This window comes from Heliangelus exortis, chromosome 1 (assembly GCF_036169615.1).
Source record: "Heliangelus exortis chromosome 1, bHelExo1.hap1, whole genome shotgun sequence".
NCBI classification, from domain to species: Eukaryota; Metazoa; Chordata; class Aves; order Apodiformes; family Trochilidae; genus Heliangelus; species Heliangelus exortis.
The window spans coordinates 177,299,877-177,316,386 of NC_092422.1; the positions used below are offsets into that span (position 1 = coordinate 177,299,877).

Below are 16,510 nucleotides of genomic sequence, written 5' to 3' on the forward strand. Positions count from 1 at the left end.
TGAGGAGAGAAAGAGGGAGTGCAGAGGGAGGAAGTAAATAGGAAATTGAAATCTGGACTAGAGTCCTATTCACATGCAGTCCCATTATCTGTGTTCTTACACTGGAGAGGGAGAAAGCTCAGCTTTGCCTCCTGAGCTGCACACTGTGGATATGTGACATGCTGACTGTGGAGATGCTCCAGAGTCTGGGAAGCTGTTCATCACCCACTTCTTAACTTGTTGCTCTTTTCTAAGCATTTCTGCATTTAGGATTTTGTTTTGACCTCTCTTTTTTTCTTTTTCTTTGGGTGGCAATAAGGGAGGGGAATAATCCTCCAGCTACAAATAGCAGGTTTTGATGTACAGCTGTTTCTCAGGGTTCACTAGAGAGGTATCTCCCCATTTCACATACTTCTCTGTGGAAAAGAAAGACAACATGTCTCCAAGACAAGGAAGGACTGATGGGAGGCAGAAGACCATCTTGTAAACTCTTGGCACCTTCACAAGAGGGCTAAGTGCCGAATTCAGCATTTAATTCAGTAACAGAAGTGCTGCAACATATATTTGTGTCCCAGCTGGAAGAAGCATAGGCTGATATGCCATGCTGCTGCCTTAGCACATCCACATGAACCTGGCAGAACAGGAACTTGAAAGGGTTAGCAGAGAAGACAGCTGTCCTAGGATGGGATGCTGTGTGGCTACCTCAAGCTCTAGTTCAGCTTCATAAACCCTGTCACACTTAGCAAGGTCAAGTGCACAGCAGGTAATTGTTACAGACTGGATGAGGATTCAGCACAGCTTCACTCCACCACCTCCTCTTTTGAATTAAATAAACTGTCACCATTGCTCTGGCTCTGTGCATGTCCACAGGCAGGTTTCTGAAAAAACACCAAACCTGTTACAAGGCCAGAGCAACCAGAAAGAGAGGAAACTGCTCCAGCCAGAAGAAACCATGTGGTGTGCAGGGAGGGGGCTAAGGCTTAGATTTAGCCTGGGGACAGCCACCATGAGACAGCAGGAGTACAGCAAGTACAGCCCTGGTCTGTGGCCACTGCATGAATCAGGTGTGGGGACACTACTGGGGCTCCCTTCCCCAACAGGGTGAGTGAATCACAAGGTTCAAAGCAGTTGGGGGAAGAAGGTGTGGAGGGGGGGGTGATGACAATGATGACCACAAGTGACAGAGCCCCCAGCAGCAGCCCTTAGGGCAGAGCACGCAGGGAGGCCAGGATTCACAAGCCAGGGCACAAGAAGAGCCACCCAGCCGGTAATTCCAGGGCATTCTGCCAAAAATTTGGGCACAATCTGGCCAGAAGCCCAGTCCTTGAAAAAACAGCCTGGAAAGTGAAGTCTTACCAAGCCCATTAGCAGCCTGTGAGTTTCTCCATTCTGGATCCTTCCCAGGGCCTGCGGGATGTGACTAACCCAATTTTCCTAGGGAAGTCCCATCTCTTCAGATTCCCCTCCTCCCTTCTAGCAAGTGAAAAGGTACAGACTGGGGATCCAGATCTTCTAAAACACTCCACAACTACAGCAGAGTAGGTCTTTCTCATCTTACAGTGACTCAGCCCAGTCAGGTGAAGAGCAGAAAGGAAGCAAACAAACAAGGGCCTTTGGGTGGAAGTGAGCACAAAAACCAGGCCAGACTGGTGAGACCTAGACAGCACAGAGCCTGTGTCCTGACTGCAGCTCCAGAGGGAAACCCCCACAAAACTCCATATTATATTTGAATGGTCTCAAACCACTGCTAAGACTGTGGTGGCACTTTGCACAGCCAAGGTCTGAAAGCCACTTAATGATCCAAAGGCTTCTCACTTTTACTCTTCTGCAGGTTTTGGAGCTGATTTTTATTTATTTCGTAGTTGTTGCTGTTCTCAGATGCAGTGACAACTTTGCAGCAACTTCCGGGTGCTGTTTGAGAAGCATGGCTTTCTGACCAGCTCTCTTCTGGAAGCCCAACACACACAGCATTTAATAAAGGTGCACTCAAAGTGCCAACAGCAGCTCTTTAATTACTCCCTGCAATCTTGCTGGCCCACATCTGATGAAAAATTACCTATGAAGTCTAAACAGCTTGCCCAAAGCTTACCTGAGCCATTCTTTTAAGTCATCCCTTTTTTACAGATTGTCCCTACATTACTTGCAGTTGAAACAAATTTGACATTTGAATGTGGAGATTATGATGCTAAAGCAAGGTGATGCTGTGTTTACACATGGGCAGGGTGAAGGCTTTGCATTAACTCCTGTTGGCATGTTTCTGGGGGAAGACAGAAAGAAATTTGCACACAGGCTTTTTATCAGAGTGCCTGAGAGGGAGAAAAAGACTTTAATTGTGATTAAATGTAAACTCTACCTGAGAGGTATAAACCCTGGAATACTTCAAATCCAGTAAAAATGTTGGCGATTTCATATTTTGGGCCCCTCAAGGACAGGGCAGGAAGAGAGGTGAGCTCTCGAAGCCCATCAGCCTGTGCTCAGGGGATGAGGGGCTGCCCCTTATATATCCAGGAGTGTCCCCAAAGCACCACCGGAATACACCAGGTACCCAAGGCCTTCAGCTACGGAACAGCAGGGAGAAGCTTCCTCAATGGTGCCTTCCCGGTCCGTTGGCGAGTGACGCGGAGACCAGCACCGGCCCCAGAAGCGAGTCCATGCTGCCCGGGCGGCCGGGCTGCACCTCCCCGGCAGTCCCGCCGCCGCTGCCCGCCCACGGGTGGCTGTGGACTCGCAGCTCCCGCCACTGGAGCGGCCGTCCCCGGCCCGGACCGAGCTGCCCGACGGAGCTCGGCGCGCCCCCAGCTCGGGGCTCCCGGGATAACTCGGCCCCGCGGGTGGCCGCACTCCGCCTCGCCGGCTCTGCCTGGCGGGCAAAACAAAGCGGAGACAGGGAAAGGAAAAGGGATAGAAAGTGCAGCTCCTGCCTCCTCCCGGCCCTCCGCCTAGATCTCCCTGTATGAGACAGCGCTGCAAGCGGATCCTGACCGGGGGAAGGGGGTGGAGAGAGGAGGAGGAGGAGGAGGAGGACAGAGGGAGGGAGGGAAGGAGGGACGAACGGGAGCCTCTCTCCTTCCCTGGGCTGTTTTTTCAGTTTCCTGTCTCGCATTGTGCTCACAGCGGATATGTGCTGCGCCTACAGGTGTGTCCCCTCCTCGCAGCTTTTCCCTGGCTCCCCGGCGTAGACTCGGGCTGTCGGGGGGCGGCGGCGGATCGCGACCGTCATGTGATGATTATTCTCTCGAGGCGGTTTCTCTCCTCTCTCTCCCTGCCTTCCCCTCCCTCCCTCCCTCTCTTTCTGCCGCTCTCCTCCTTCCTCTCGGAGGTGGCCGCAGCCGCCGCTGCCTTTGCACTGACTCCGGCTGCTGTGGCGGCGGCGGGGCCCGGCGGGAGCAGGGGCGGCCGCCGGGGGCTGCCGTAGCGCCTCTGCCCAGCCCGCCGCCGCCCGCCCCGGGCTCCCGGCCGCCGCCGCTCCTGCTCGGGCAACTCGGACGGTCCGCGCCCGCGGGGCTCCCTCCGGGCTCCCTCTCGCCGGCGCCTGCACCTGTTGAAGGTAACGCAGCCCCCAGCCCTGCCGCTGCGCGCCTCGGGATGGGGGGAGGAGGGGAAGGCGGATTTCGCGGCGGGGTCCCCCCGCTCTCCCACCCTCGGGAGCCCCTGAACTGCAGGCAGAGCAACTTCCCCCCTCCTCGGCTGCGGCCCCCAGGGCTGGGCGGCGGGGGCCGGGGCGGAGGGGGCTTCCGCCGCGCTGCCCGCTCCCCAGATGGTTTTGGTTAAGGGACTCCCAAGTGGCGGCTCCGGACTCGGAGCGCCGTTCCCAAGCCACAGCGCAGGGCCAGGGGAGGGCGCGGGGCGGCGGCTCCGCCCGGCGGCCCGGAGCGCCGGGTGCCGGCGGATCTCTCCCTACTGCTCGCCCGCGGAGCGCAGCCCCGCTGTGTGTGTGTGGGGGGGGGGTGGCCGCTCTCCGCGGGAGTTTCGCAATCCCCGCGGCCCGGCGGGGGTCAGCAGCCCCGCTGCCGCCGCTCGCCTGAGCCCGGCGCCGGCTCCTCGCTCCGCCTTCCCACCGTCGGCTTGTGAGCAAGTCTGGGTATTCCTGCAAACGCGTTTTGTCTCTTTGCAGAGGCAGCTTTAAACTTTCTTTCCAAACTGTTAATTAGATATGCTGTACTTCGCTCGTGTTCCGTGCAGGCGAATGAAAGTGCGAGGCTGGAAAGGCTTATGACTCAAGGCGTAGCTATTCGGGAGCTGCAGGACACCTCTGCCTTCCCCGTTTAGCTGGGCTGTACCTGTGACTTGTGACTTTGCCTTCTCCCAGGCTGTGTCAGTCTCGGTGCTACCCGCTGAGAGAAGGGATCAATAACAATTTGGGTCATTCTGGGTTAGTAAGACCCTCGAGTAAATATACAAAGAAGAAAGTATAAGTTTATCACGTCTCTCAACTCTCATGGAAAATAGAGTTGCCTTTGTGGTCCACAAATAACACTCCAGACCCGTCTCTATCACTGAGCTTGTTATCAAGAGATAACTTGTTTGTAAAGGAACTTGGTGCTTTTGTAACCAACCTGGTTACCTTGAATGTGATGATTAGCTGATTGAACACCAGAGGGAACTCTGAATAGGTAGTTCATTCAAGGGAGGTGTATGCTGATTTTACTGTTTATGTTCTCATTACAATGGAATCTAGAAGGAAGCAAAGGTTGGTAAGTAATAGGCTGCTGGTATGTACCTAGGATTGGCTTCAGCTTGCTTTACAGTTCTTTTCTGAAGGCATCAAGTCCAAAGATGGTTTGAACATTCTTTTTTTTATTATTATTTTTTCTTTCCAAAGGTTGAAATATATAACTGGCTCTGCAGGAGCAGAGTTGTGTACCATGCTGTAGGCAATCAGCTGGGTCACCCATTCCCTCTGATCCAGGGAGTGAGATTACACATGCACATTGAGCTGGTGCTTAATGCCCAGCCTGCCTTTTGAGTTTCGAGACAGATCCGGCACGCTTGGGTACTGGGGCTGCCACCTGCAATGGAAAAGCCAGAGCAGAGTATGCTTCCAGCCAAAACAAAAGGGAGGAAGTCTGCTTCCGAGCCTGGCATGGCTTGTCTTTCTTGCCTTGAATACTTGTGGGTCTCTAAGTCCCAGAGGGAACCTAGTCTGATTGCACATGAAATAGAAAATTATCTTTTAAAGAATATACTACTTAAGCCAGCACAGAAAGTAATTAGTGGTGGTGTTTAGGAAAGGAGCTTGAAGGACAGTTTCTGGTACAAAAAGCTTTTAAAAGAATCTGATATAACTACAGGAAGCTAGTATCAACCCATCAAAATGTGATGCTGAGTTGTGTAGTAAAATGAACCCTGAAGCTCTGAATGCTTGTGATAGTCTGTTGCAACAGTTTGGATAATCAGACTTCTTTAATACCCCTGGAACATTGATGATATGGGAAGGATAGCACAGTTAATACACTTGTTAACACTGACTTGCGTTCTAGGAGCAGAAACATCCAGCTGTTTCATCCAGTCCCTTTGCCAGACTTTACTCTGCCTTTCATTCTTGTTTTCTACTGAACTTTGAATCTGACAGAGTTTATAGCCTGGCATATGAATGTAAACTGCTTTTTATGGCTGTTCATGTTGGTGTGTAATGCTGTGAGGTCCAGTAGCATGAACCTTCTGTTCTAGCCTCTGCCCTGACAGAGGGACTAGGCAAAGTCCTGGGATCAGCTACATCAAGCTGCAATTGTGAACCACATCCTGTAAGCTCCTACATTCTTCTGAAATGGCAAATGTGACTCCAGTAAACGACCTTGTGCCATGTTTCAGCGGGCAGCAGCAGTGGAGAGGCAGCTCTGCACAATAAGAAGTTGTGTGACCTTCTTGGTAGGTCAGCCATAGAATCTCAGGCTCTGGATTTCAGAAGGACTTAGAAGAGAGTGCACCTGTATGGCCATCCTCTTCCTCTCTACCTCCTTCATCCATTCTGGTAATTAGTAAGGGATTCTTTTTCTTTTAGCTAACTCTTGCTTCATCCATCTAACCTAAAGACCTGTTATGTGAAATATCCTCACTAAGGGCACAGCCCTTTTCTGCCTGAATTTTTCTACAGATGTTGTTGGAAGTGGTGATAAAGGCTTTAGATAGCTCTATAAAACTGGAAGCTCTTTGCCTTGCGCACAGGAGCTCCCTTGGAACAAATTACGTTTTGAAGGGAGAACTCTTCATGAATGCCTATTAAGAACAAAAAAATTCCAGTGACTTGTTGGTGATGGGTTTGGATTCTAGCTTAATTTTCAGAAAGTGGTTTGCACATTCATTTGCTGTTAAGAAGATGTAATACTAAGCATTTGTATTATGTAATGGCTATAATTTGGAAATTTTCTTACACTTTTGAATTATTTATTGGATGAAGCACTGAATGAAAATATTTATTACAGTAATGTAATATTCTGAATATGGAATTAAAACTGTAAAATTAAGGTACCAAGCTTGAATGGGGGTTTGCAACTTGTTTGCAACTTAAGCTCTTGCCAGCAAGCAGTTAATGGCAAAGTTAACTGCCAGTAAAGTATTTCCTATGGTTCTTTTACTGTCATTTGTTCTCACTTTCCTCCAGCCAGACTGTTCCACAGAGATATAATGAATATTCACCAAAATAGCTTGCCATTGTCACTTACACAGTTCCTCATCAGATCCAATGTGTTGATGAGCTAATGTGCTCTTGATTAAATGTACTTGATCTATGCAAACAAAAACTGTAGGTCCTTCTTGAGGCAAAGTTATCACCTGCACAGCTGTTAGTGAGATGAGAGTCTAAGTAATTAATATGGAATTAAGTAAACAAACAACCCCAATGTGGTGTTCCTTCTGCTTCTCTACCTTTATCTCTTACTTTAACTCAGTAGTGGGTATATGCATTTTGTCTTTTGCAGGTTTTCTCATGCACCATGGGAAGTTGTAAAGCTCAGCTTACAGTGAGGGAGGCCATCTTCTAATTAAATGACTACCATTAGAATGAAAAAAAAAAAAAAAGAAGAAAGGCCATTGAAGCCAGGGTAACTAGAATTAGTGGACTATTTAAGAGTTTTCTTTAAATATGAGGCTGGCTTAGACTTGACATTGGTCTGTTAATCCTTCTTAAAAAATATAACACAGCTTGAGTAGGTCACTGATGGGGTGTCTGTTTAAAAAAAAGCAACAGTATTTGCATAGTAGGTGGTTTATCCTCTACTCTTTGCTTGGTCAAAACTCATGCAGACGAAGTGGAAGTAAGGAGTTGATGATAGCTCTTTTATCTAACCATCAGCAGCTTAGTGTTACAAAAAGCTCTCTTGCTGTCTACAAAACTGCTCGGGTCTGGCTATAAAAAGAGACCATGGAGTCCTTGTCCCTGGAGGCTCCAGAGAATGGATGGAAGAGGAAGAAGGCATGTACTTGCCCAAACCCTGGAGCAGCATCACATACTAGAGACCTGTTCAGGAGAGCTTGCAGGGTTAGGACTTATTTCTCTAGGTGGCTGACTGTTTCTTTGTCTGTTAAAAGAGAGTATTTTTCAGCTTCTGTCTCTGAAGTGAAACCTCTGGTAATACATAACTTTTGTATCTCTCTTAAGTTTCATTCTCAGATGGTTGAGGGAAGACTGCGTTGTTGACATAACATCCAGAAGTGCGTGAGCTTAACAAACATCAGTAATGATGATTAAAGTGAAACCCAGAGCTAACTTGATAACCATCCCCTGCTCAATTGCTCAGTCTGAGGCCACTGTAGCATGAGGCAGAGTTCATCCCCAGGAATGTATCAGCAGAAGAGCTGTGGTCACCAGCCACATGCTCAATGGGACACTTGGTTTCTCTTTGGAATTTGTCTTCTGGGAGCCGGTGCCAGCATGGATTGATGATTAGCTCCACGCCGAGCTGCCCAGGCTCAGGAGCCTTCACATTTGTCAGCAGCCAGGGTCTTCTGAAGTGCTTCCAACCTCGCCTACCTTTGTGGTTAGCTTCTAAGTTTCTGCCTCTCTGTATTCACTTTCGATATGCCCTCTTCTATTGCCTCCACTCAGGCAAACAGCTTTGAGATCCTGTAAACAAGCAAAATTAGTAGTTTTGATGTATTCAATCAAAGTGTGTCTTCTTCAAATAGGTACCTAATTAAAACCTTATTTCTGTTTTTTGACTTGCATTTCTTGTTAACCAGCATCATTAATTTAAGGCCATGGGTAAAAAGTGGAGGCATTTTGGTAATTTGCAGTGAGTAGATCTTGTATTACTTGATAGTCAGAGTCTTCTTTATAGTGCATATATGTGATCTTTCTCTCCCTCTTCCTCCCTCTTCCTCCCTCTTCCTCCCTCTTCCTCCCTCTTCCTCCCTCTTCCTCCCTCTTCCTCCCTCTTCCTCCCTCTTCCTCCCTCTTCCTCCCTCTTCCTCCCTCTTCCTCCCTCTTCCTCCCTCTTCCTCCCTCTTCCTCCCTCTTCCTCCCTCTTCCTCCCTCTTCCTCCCTCTTCCTCCCTCTTCCTCCCTCTTCCTCCCTCTTCCTCCCTCTTCCTCTCTCTCTGTTTAATTTGTTTAAAAGCCTTCTGAGTCATAGAACAAACCAGGAAGCCATGGAGAAGCTTTCTCCTGAGCTCTCCTTCCCCTGCTTCTGTGCTGGAGCTGCACAGGTATAGACTTCTCTGGCACACTCTGCCAGGTTAAGTTCATTGGAACTGCCTGTGATCAGCTTGATTGGAACTAAAAATCAGAAATCAAGATCAGATATGAACTTTCTGTTTATACTAATTGACCATAAATATGTAGAAATTTCGGGAGTGAAATTCTTACCTTTTTTCCCCCTGGGTTCTTATTTATCTTCCACATAGTTTAAAGAGAATAACTCTTTTTGTCAGATTTATGTGAGAGATGTATATAAAGAAGCTATTAAATTCCCAGTTTCATCACTGCTTAGAATTTACGAAGGACCAATTCTTTAGCCAGTGTTTACCCAGTGGAAAAAAAAAAAAAAAAAAAGTGACTAGTCAAATGAATTCAGCAATAGGAAGAAAGCAAAGGGCAGAAAAAATTAAACACACTGATGTGGTGAAAAGGGTGCAGCTAAAATACAAAGTGAGGTCTCCCATCCCAAATCAGAAGGAAAATTAATGATCTTTTGCTTGGACTTAGCCTTGGCAATCACAGCAAATAAAAGCTTTCCTGAAGATACATGGCGCTCAGAATGTTTAATAGTAATAGGCTATGTTTTCCTTCAGCTTGTAAGAGTCCTTTCCTTTTAATGGATCTGGTTATTCTCATTGAATTGTCAGTCTAAAATATGCATCTTCTCTCCTAAATACATCAGAAGACAAATAATTAGTCTTCTCTTAATGTGTAGCTACAATGCTTGTTGAACTTTGGTGCTATGTTCATTTAATCAGTATGAGACAAATTGTTGTAAGCTTGATGTTGGGTCTGTTGAATTGTAAGGCAATGAGAGCAATAGTTTAACCTCTTCTATTTCCAGTAAGTAGTTAATAATAATAATAATAATAATAATAATAATAATACTTTTATAAGTTTTTCTGTGTTATTTTGATTGACATTATCAGCAAGTGGAACTTTTTTCCCTCATGAACTAACACCTTATGAATCCTCTAGCTGGAATCATGGTGCATGCACATCACCCTTATGGGTATAAGTTACAAACGTAGAAAAGCAACAAGAACAGGTGACTTTTGGGATATTTATTTTTCCTCCCAAACATGCTACACTGAGGAATTTTTCCTCTGAAAGGCTTTCAGTCAGGCAGATGGTGTCTTTGTGAGTGTTTTGAAGTTTTTCAAGAGTCAATAACTCTATAACCATGAAGCTGGCTTTGTGACTAGGAATATCTACCTGCTGCGTGCTCCAGGTTTTGTCTCCTGCCAAACCAAAAGACTTCGCTTGCTTTGGCAACACTGTAGCACTAAATGGTGGTATGAATTTACTTACTAGTATGTTGGATAAAGCTCCAGAGAGGTGATGTTTATGTTTATTAACAGATGGCCTCTTCGTTTGACATTTAGCTGGGGGAAGATCTGTAAGCATTTCACAGTCCATTGTGCATTTCATTCGGTGTTCAGTAGCATTAGGGAAAATGCAGGGCAGTACGCTTCTGGGTTTTTTGGTTTGGTATTTGTTTGGTTTGCTTTGTTCAGCTTTGGGTTGGTTTGGGGTTTTTTTGAGATCCTGATTCAGAGTTTAGGGTCAGAGGAGCTGTCAAATCCTGCCTCTGTTTGGCCACCTCACTCAGCTGTTGCTTATAGGCTGCTAAAGCACAGCTTATCCTGGAAATACTGAGGAAAATATTCCATCTTTAAGAATATTGTTCCTGTTTGTTTTTTAATATGTTCAGATTTATATCTCATTTCTAACAGGAGCCTTTATGCTTTTGACTTGCATCTGTTCATCCCTTTTAAGTCTTCTTGTGGCTGTATTAAAGTGTTTATTATTGCTGCTAATTTTTTTTTTCCTTAAAGATGATCAAGTAAGCTGTCAGTTGTCTGTGTGGCTTAATCAGAAGGACTGAATCTTTAAATCTGATTATACTTAATGCTTTTTTCCCCCTTTTCAATGCTAATTGGTTTTGCAGCTCTGCTCTGCATGTTCTCTAATATTAATTTTTTTTTTTTTTTTTTTTTTTTTTTTTTTTAGCAACAGCCATGGCTGGGCACAGTCTTTCAGTGTTGCTCATTACCATTACATATCGCATCCCACCCCATTGAGTATTTCCATTCACTCTCATATCTTTTCATCCATGAATAACATTAGTCCTTCTAATAAGAACAGAGGCTTCTAGCATCATACTTAGTTGCATGGCTATGATGACCTTCATGTCTGTTTTGGTTTCCTTGCTTCTTAAGGTTACAGCCACGATTTGCAACCTAACCTGCCTTTCTTTTTACTGGGTGCATATATCTGCATTCAGATGTAGTAAGACTGTTTTGGTGACAAGTAATTGTGATAACTCCATGGGATTTTCATTACATTTTTATTTATCATGCTACAGAACCATATAATCCATTAATTTTACCACCAAGGGCATACTTATTTCCAGGCAGCTAGTAAAACAGTTTGGTAATGTAAAGCATAATTCCAGTCACTGTGAACTCCAAAAGGAGCATTGCAGTTGCATCATGATGTTACTCAGCAATGACAACTTTCTGAGTTCTTTCAGTTAACTATTGTTTTATATATTTGGCCTATGTGTTTTGATATCCTTTTTTAAAAAATCCTGTGGATTTTGTTTTGTGACCATTAGAATACCTCTTTAAGTCCTCTGTTGATATATTTAGTGTGAAATCCTTAGATTTTGACTTCTTATCTCTTACTCTTTTTGTATCTACACAGATGAAAAAAAAAAATTTTCTATAATATCTTGAGATGCCAGCTCCAAAATTATGCTTAGGATACCTGCAAACCCAGTGAGCAAGCTGTTTGTCTTTATTGTGAATACTGCCCAGTCCTTTGCCTTATTTTCTCTGAAGCACCTTTTCTGCATCTCTCCCAGCAGGAACAAGTACACGTTGAAAGGCACCTCATCCTGGAAGCTATTTACACAGGAGCCTGAGTCCCAAGAGGTCCCTTGTGCTCGTGGTGGTTGTGCTGCTCAGGTGGGCTAAGAATGCATTTGGACTGAGGGTTTATTTGTTTTTTTTAACCTCCATTTCTTCTTCCAAAGCAGTGTGATGCTCACCTGAGGAGGATGAGGTGCAGAGCACTTCAGTGCAGGTGACTTGGTGCATCAGCAAAGAGAGATGGCCATGTGGGGTTTATATGTTTTGGGCTTAGGTTGAAACATTACAGACTCATATTTAGTGCAATTACCTGTCATGAAAATGTATTTACTTTGTAATTGTCCTGGATACTGTCTGATTTAATAGTGATTTTTATGCATATTTCTATACTTCCTGGACTTAGAGTGTAAAATGACATTAAGCAACTTTTGCATGTGAATCATCTCCAAGGTAACTTAGTTATCAAAACATAGTATCTCAGTTGCTCAGAGTAACACTTTCCACTTGTCTAATTGCACTTTTGCAATCTGTATTACTTGTACCTCTGCTGTTCAAATTATTACTGTGTACAGGTGTACTCGGTAAGGACTTTCCAATTTACTTTTCCCAGTTGTAACAATTAGTTATTATCTTTTCATTTTGATCCTGAGGCCTGTAAAATAAGCAAGTAAATGTAAACAGCATTGTTGAAACTAAACTCTATGTGGTATTTTCTCCTGATAATTTGAAGAGGCAGCCTGTGTTTTTGGTTGTCTGTGGCATAATTAATCTACTTTAATTATACTTGAACAGGAACTCTGATACCAGAAGAGGGTTTAGCAGCCTTGGAATTCAGTGGCTTTTGAATGTTAGGAGATTTTGAATGAGGCAGCCTGGAAGAGTTCCTCTACATTGTTACTCAGCTTGTTAGGAAGAAGCTGGTAAATTTGTGGCTAAAAATAGCCATGTACTTGCTTTCTTTCCCCCTCTCTCACAGAGTTTTCTACGTTGCTCCCACCTTTCACATACAGTAACTCAGTAAGGCCACGCTGTTTGCTGCTGTGTCTCTGTCCCAAACAGAGATGCTCTGTCAAGATTTGAGTGGCACTGGTCAGATGCAACAGGCATATCTGCCAGGATATAAGAAATCTGGGTTGGTTTGTGTGTAGGTTTGGTGTCCAGAGTGCCATCTACTGCAATTTACTGTGTGCAGTGGGGTCCTGCAGCTTTCTTGGCTGGGGACTTAGTACATTTGCAGGTTGAGACCTGCTAACTCTACTAGCTAGCCTGTGTCCTCTCCCTAAAGGTCCCTGTGCAAAGGGTCTGCATACCCAGACTTCCTGACTTGAGCAAAGCCTTCTACAAAGCTCTTTCACATCAGGCACTCTGTACCCACGAGATGACTTGGCACAGGGGAGAGCATTTCTGTGCCAAGTGGGTTAGCAGCATGCACAGACCATCATTCAATGATATTAAGTCTTGGGTGGCAGCTCTGCTGCAAGTAGTTCCTGCCATCACAGGCCAGGAGCTTGGTTTTGCTAACATGAGTGTTTTGTGGAGCTGTGCAGTGAACTGGACAGGAGAGATGGTCAGGCATTTTGCTATATTATATGTATCTATTTGGCTTTGAAAAATCTGTTTCCAAGTTTCAGCGCATCTCTTGCGAGCATGGTCCTGCAAACACCTTATTTTGCAAAGTTGGATTGAGAAGGTGGAAAGGAAAAACCAAAAAAGATTCAAACCCAGCTTAAAATCACTTTGTTGCCAAATCTGTGTTATCAAGCCCCACCTGTGTCTGTAGGTCTCTTCCTTCCACTCCTGGGTGGCTCTATTAGAGAACAAGAGGGGGCTTTTGCAAACGAAGCTGGGGTGTTGAGCTTGTGCTTTCAGTAGCAGCCTTGCCCCTGTGTCACTGGGAATGAGAGGAGGTGGCTTTAAAATGAATGCAGCTGTTTTGCATGGAACTGGCAAGTGGCTTTATTCTCTATGGGTGCTGTAAGTATCACATCCATATGTGCTTCGTGGGGGAATTTTCTTGGTACCCGCTGGTTTGCTTTCTCAGCTAATGACCTCCCGTGCACTGCAAGCACAGTCCGTGGTGTTAACCATGCACACAGTCATTTCCTTTTCCCTCTTACCTCATTTCAGAGGACTTTGCTCTTGAATCTTGTAAATGGGGTGATAATTTCAAAGCAAACAGCTTCCAGTCCTTTCTTGCCAACTTTTGCCCACAAGGTATGCAAAGTAAACAGAGCAGTTAGGAAATTAGTTATGTACCTTCCCTCCTAGTGCAAGGCATCCCAGGATGGTTTATAGCTCTTTTTAAAGTAATGAATGGAAAGCATGGGACTGGTACACCCAAGCTTCATTTTAATATATGGAGCCATTGCACAGATCATTTATATTCTTAAGAAGCTTCAGGAAAATCTTGTAAGATAGGAGGTTTTAAAAAATCTCTACTATTTGTGCATTGAATTCAAAACTGTCTTATTGCCTGCAGCAGAGAAAGAAAATCAAAATATCAAGGATGGTGTAAAAAAAATGTAATTTTCTTCCCAAATAAAAAATTATTGAACTGGATTTCACCTGACTGTGGGGCTTCTTACCTTTGTTAGGCTTTTTGAGGAAGTTGGAATGGTAGATATACAGCAGCTGCAGTTTATGATACCTGTAATAGGATATGCAGATGCCATCACAGTCTGTTTGTTCAAGGCAACTATTTAAAAACCTTACTTCAAAAAGCTGACAAAGAAATTGCTAATGCTTAATATATTTAGCTCCAGTCTAGGTATTAAACGTTCTTTGCCAATTGAGCAATAGGAAAACTTGTTAAATATGAACACTAGACCTAAAGTTATCAACTCTGAAGTTCAGCTGCAAGAGGATGGTGTAGCTGCGAAGAGCCATAACTATTATGTGATCTCCTCCAAATGAGAGAGGGCAGGTCCCAAGTGTAGGAGACTTGAAGGAATTCAGATCAACAGTCAGGATATAATCTCATCAGACCATGAGCACAAACTCAACTTCCATATAAAGCTCACATGTGTGTCAGCAGAAATAGAAAGCTGGGTCTCCTCCCGCCACAAAAGAAGACCCTTCATTAACAATTTGCCTCCCTTGGTCTGCCTCAAAGGACAGTATCATAATAATTATAGAAGTTCTTCATACATTTCTAACTACTTTGTAGAAGTAGCTATATACATGGAATGCTCTCTACCTTTTTTTCAGAAATAGGATCTGTTATTAAAAATAATATAAATTTTATGTATATTATGTACAGTATACTTTATAGTTAAAGTTGATGTGGTTTTAAAGGAAAGTATGCTCTGTCATGGGAAGACTTGCCCTTCATGTTTCCCAGGAGAAGGTTTTGAAATTCACTGAAAGTAGGTTTTTTTTTTAATAGAAATTCCTTGAGTACCATAAACTTTAACTCAAAACACCTGAAAGAATGTAACATATCTGTCTTCTGGAATATTTCAGCTGTGCTTGTGCCAAATGCAGAGCAGCAAACTCAGCTGCAAGGGCTTAGTTTGGCTGTACTTGTAGTCCCTAAAATGCATGAGCTAATTTATTTTTTTAAATACAGATTTAAGGCTAAGCTCTTATGTTTACATGAAGGGAGAGGAAATATTAAAATTTGAGTAAATTTGTTTTAGTCATATATACACACACACACATGCACGCACATATGTAAGCCACAGCACAAGAAGGATGATGTGGTCCTGGGATAATTTCTTCTTAAATAATTGTGCATCAATAAAGTATAAGATCAAACATCCCAAATCACACAGTAACTTTTTTCCTCTTTACTTCAAATAAACTTCACCTCAACTGGGATTTTTTGTTCCTGAGAGAAATTATGAATATCCTCTTTACAAACTTAAGTGAAATTAGGAGTTGAAGTAGCCTTCTGCTTAGCCTAGCCCCCATGAGGCAGACACTGCTTTATGAGACTTCGTACAGCATCTGCTTTTTACCTTTGATTCCTTAATGAATTTAAAGCTGTCCAGGTAAATATAATTACAAATTCGCTGCAGATTGTACCAAAGCCAGGACATCAGCAGTCCAGAAGCTTTGTGACTGAGCTACAAATCATCAGAGAGAAATGAAGGGAGTAACCTTCTCTTCAGTACATACCCATTCCATAGGACAGACTGTATCTTCCTGGTTTACATTGTTCAAAGATCAGCAAATCAGGTTGGAATCTAGATTTTTCATTTATTTATTGTCCTCTAAGTGGTTTTTTTGAATGGCTTAAGTCTTGCTCTGTGGTCAGACAGAAGGCAATGTTTTAACTACATCTCTGTCACAGTTACAACAGCTCTTTTTTTTTTTTAATAGTCGGAAGATGATTGTTTTTTTCTTCGGACTGTATGCTAAATATAGTGGGAGCAGTATGTTTATTTTCCATTGTTTTTTCTGGAGAAACTTCGCAGTAGGTTGCTGAGTGTTGAGAAGGTTGGCTAATGGGACCAATCCTTGCAGCCAACTCATGTTATTTGTCTGTTTAAAGCAAACAATAAAAAAATCCCCTATGTGACATCTAAGTTGGGTTGTCTCTTTGGTGTGATGAGGGTGCACTTGAGAAAGCTGGAATATTTTTCTTTTTCCTAATTTTACCTATAGATATCTATGGCCTACTTGACTAAGATGAACTCATGTACCTCAAACTGATAATGAGAAAATCAGATTGTTTTCCTCAAGTGAGCAGTTATGCAGACTCAAAGCATTCAGCAACAATGAATTAACTGCAGGTATGGAGATGGAATACACCAAACCTCAACCCACCTGCTGGCTGGGGGGATTCATGAAAGAAAATTACTCTTTCTTCTTTGGATTAGAAAAAAACTGGGGGTTGATCCCATGTGAAGATGGAAGAAGCGTTATATTGCATCCTACTCCCACTTGGGAGTTGTTCTGCATCATTAGATCTTTTTCTGGAGAGGAGGTGACTACCGTTTTACAGAAAAGCAAAGTAAAGGATAGGGCAGTCCTTATTTACCCAGGATCAGAGCTGTAGATTTATTTCCCAGGCCTGG

General features: G+C 44.0%; 1 protein-coding gene across 6 annotated transcripts in view; it reads left to right on the top strand.

The window, feature by feature from the left end:
- The first annotated feature begins 3,005 nt into the window (after positions 1-3,005).
- The window catches only part of PLXNB2 (plexin B2), a 245,303-nt gene continuing 231,798 nt past the window's right edge, over positions 3,006-16,510 (top strand). For 2 of the 6 annotated variants that reach the window (XM_071733789.1, XM_071733786.1), the window contains exons 1-2: positions 3,021-3,115; positions 11,486-11,585. The gene's annotated coding sequence lies outside the window, so the exon portion shown is untranslated. Of the gene's footprint in view, positions 3,116-3,395; positions 3,527-11,482; positions 11,586-16,510 lie in introns of those variants that run through there. The other 4 variants (XM_071733788.1, XM_071733785.1, XM_071733787.1 and 1 more) reach the window with 3 other exon arrangements.